Source organism: Cetorhinus maximus, chromosome 9 (genome assembly GCF_964194155.1).
Source record: "Cetorhinus maximus chromosome 9, sCetMax3.hap1.1, whole genome shotgun sequence".
Taxonomy (NCBI): Eukaryota; Metazoa; Chordata; class Chondrichthyes; order Lamniformes; family Cetorhinidae; genus Cetorhinus; species Cetorhinus maximus.
Window position 1 is genome coordinate 108799867 of NC_135887.1, and position 3732 is coordinate 108803598.

Here is a 3732-nt window from a genome sequence, read left to right on the forward strand (position 1 = left end):
GACAGTTTTAAGCTAACTGGCCTACATTTCCTGCTTTCTGTCCTCCACATTTCTTGAATAGAGGTGTCACGTTTGCGATTTTCCACTCTGCTGGGACCTTTTCAGAATATAGGGAATTTTAGAAAATCACAACCAATGCACTTACTGGGCAGGACTTTCCCCCTGTCGGGGGTGAAGTTGAAGGGCGGGTGTGCACAGGTGCGCTTCCGATCGGCGCCCCCGATTGGGGGCGTGGCGCCATTTTACATGGGCAGGCCAATTAAGGCCCGCCCAGCATGACGTTTGCACGGAAGTGCTATGCACTTCCTGTGCGAGCAGGGGGATTCTCAAAATCGAGAGTGCGCTCTTTCGCGCATTCGCATGAAAGAGCGCACTCATCTCCCTGAGGCTAAGTGCAGCCTCAGGGAGATCGGCTCTAAATGTAAAAAAGCTAAAAATAGAAAAATAAATTTTCCTAACATGTCCCCTCATGTGACACTGTCACATGAGTTGGGACATGTCCATAATTTTTACAAAAACTTTATCAAAATTTTAAAAAACCTACATGAAACCTCATCCTGCCCACAGATGAGGTTTCATGCATTTTGTAATTCACGCTGGGGCTCCTGGCCTGCCTGCCAACCTTAAGGTTGGACAGGCAGGTCCCTTAATTACTTAATTGACTCTGTCAGTGGCCTCAATTGGCCATTGACAGGTCAGCGGGAGTGCAGCTGATTTTGCTGTGCCTCAAAATTTAAATGGGGCGCGGTGACGTCAGGAGTTCGGCCCGACGTCACTGTGCGTCATTTTACGCGTAGGTGAGCAGACCCCGCCCTTGCTCGCCGACACGTAAAATCCTGCCCACTATCTCTGCAGCCACTTCTTTTCAGACCCTAGGATGCAGGTCTTCAGGTCCAAAGGACTTGTCAGCCTTTAATTCTAATTGTTTTACTAGTGTCTTTTCCCTAGTGATTGTGATTGTTTTAAATTCCTACCTCCCTTTCCCTTCTTGATTTTTAAGTATTCTTGGGATGTTTTTTGTGTCTTCCACAGTAAAGACAGACACAAAATATCTGTTCAACATTTCCACAATTTCCTTGTTTCCCATTATTAATTCCTTAGCCTCATCCTCTAAGGTATCAAAGCTCACTTTAGCTCCTCTTTTCTTTTTTAAAGTACTTTTACAAACTCTTACTACTTGTTTTTATATTTCAAGCTAGCTTCCTCTCATTCTCCAATTTCTGCCTCCATTTTTTTTGTCATTCTTTGCTGGTTTCTAAAATCTGTCCAATCTTCTGACTTACCACTAATTCTTGCAGTATTATACATTTTTTCTTTCAATTTAATACTATCCTTAACTTCCTTAATTAGCCATGGATGGTCCATCCTTCTCAGATTTTTTTTTCTTAACAAAATATATCTTTGCTGAGAGTTATGAAAGATCTCCTTAAATATCTGCTACTGCTCCTCTACTGTCCTACCTGTTAACCTATTTTCCCAGTACACTTCAGCCAAGTCTGTCTTCAAACATTTGTAAATGACTTTATTTAAGCTTAAGCCACTAGTCTTAGACCCACACTTCTCAGCCTTAAAGTAAATGTGAAATTCTGTCATGACATGATCACTGTTGCCTCAAGGCTCCTTTACTATGAGGTCATTAATTAATCTTGTTTCATTGCACATTACCAGGTCTAAAATAGCCTGTTCCCTGGTTGGCAATAGAATGTACTATTCTAAGAAATTGTCCTAAATATACTCTATGGACCCATCTTCCAGCCTATCTTTGCCAATCTGATCCATCCAGTCTTTATGAAGATTAAAATCACCCATGATTATTGCAGTACCTTTCTTACAAGCCCCCATTATTTCTTTCCTGTATACTCTGTCCTATTGTATCGCTACCATTAGGAGGCCTATGAACTAATCCCACAAGTGACTTTTTACCTTGGTTATTTTTTTATCTCTACCCAAACTGATTCAACATCTTGATCTTCTGAACTAAGATCATCTCTCACTATTGTACTAATTTCATCCTTAATTAACAGAACTACCCCACCATCTTCTTATAGCTTCTTGTCTTTCTGAAATATCAAATACCCTTGAATATTTAGGTCCCAGCCTTGGTCACCTTGCAACAATGTCTCTGAAATGGCTATCAGGTCATACATATTTATTTCTGTTTGTGCTATCAATTCATTCATTTTGTTATGCTCACATTAAGTTACAGAACCTTTAATTCTGTCTTTTGACCATTCTTGCAAACTCTGACCTTATCTTCTGGCATACTCTCAAGCTTGTACACTTTGTTCCTTCCTGCCACACTGTGGTAATATGGTATATGGGTAATTTACCAGCTGTCCCCTCACTAAACAGTACACTACTATCCTTTGCACCTCACCTAATTCTTCCTTGTCCCCATCATTAAGTATTCCTCTCATTCTACATCTGTCTGTGCTGGTGTTTGTGACTGGATAGGATTGCTTTGGTTGTGTTAAGGCATGTGGTGGCAGTTGATGATTTATGCTATGTGAAGAGTAACAAGTGGACCCGATGGTCTGACATTAAAGTGAAGCTGGGGTTTCTTCAGGGGAGTGGAATTATGTGGGTGAAACCCAGGTGTCAAGTCAGTGCGTCTGATGCCATGATTTCAGCTTAATTCATGTGATAATTTTTGACTTGCAGATTTTGTGTCTCCAAGCTGCACAGCAGGTGTGATGTGTACCAGCATGACACAATATCAACTTCACTATTTAAAGGGACAATGTAGAAATAGAATTTGGAGGAACCAGGAGGTGTTTATGATGGATGTAAAGGAGAGTAAGTGCAGCAGCCAAGTCTTTGGAACATGACTGTCGCCTTAAACAGGATGACAGGCAATGCATCTGTGGCCCTACAAAAGGTCACTGATCTTCACCAAGCAGGTCCAGAGCAGACTGGCAGAAGTGAAGAGGTGTTAGCCCAGGAGATGGATGATGGTGGCAGGAGACATAGAAGTGGGAGCTCCACTCAAAATGCTCTCACTTCTCAACCATTGACCCCTCCTCAACCAGTACTCCACAGGCTGCCTGATCTCTCAATGGTCAAGTTTTCCCCTGCAAAGGTGCAGATGGAGTGGTCTTTCACAGGTGCTTCAGGGGCTCCCAAACCCTGAGGGTGTGGGCCAAAAGCATTCAGCTGTCAGAGCAGGGATCTGAGCCATTAGTGCTGAATGCACTACGTAGGAGCAATAGGCAATGTAAATTAAAGTGTTTGCAATTAACCAAGTACATGAGTGTTTGACAAATATTATGTTGTTAATATTCCTTTTTTATAACATGATGTAAAATTAGTTGATCGGCTCTGCTTCCATATCTTGTCCATGATTCTGGCCTGAGTAGCAACTCACCCTTTCATTTATTTAATGATACACACCAATACATGATGGGACCTGCTTGGTAGATGTACAGTGGCTGAATGTGTAGATGAAGGTCAGTTTAGTGCAAAGTAGGCAGGGATGGCAGAGGGGTACATTTAGTATTGGTGGTGGCTTTCATTTGGTCTTTGTTCCAGTTGCAAAATTCATTGAACCTTCCAACTAGGAGTGCATCCCTGGCATCCCAAACAGCAGTGTGTCCAGATGGTCTGGCGATGAGTGCCCCATCTTCATATTCCCCCTCTTCTTCAATGTGGTCCTCATCTGAAGATACTAATGAGCAGCTTCAGTTTCTTTTACATGTACTCCCACTCCGCTGCATAATTTTGAGAAGGACATAG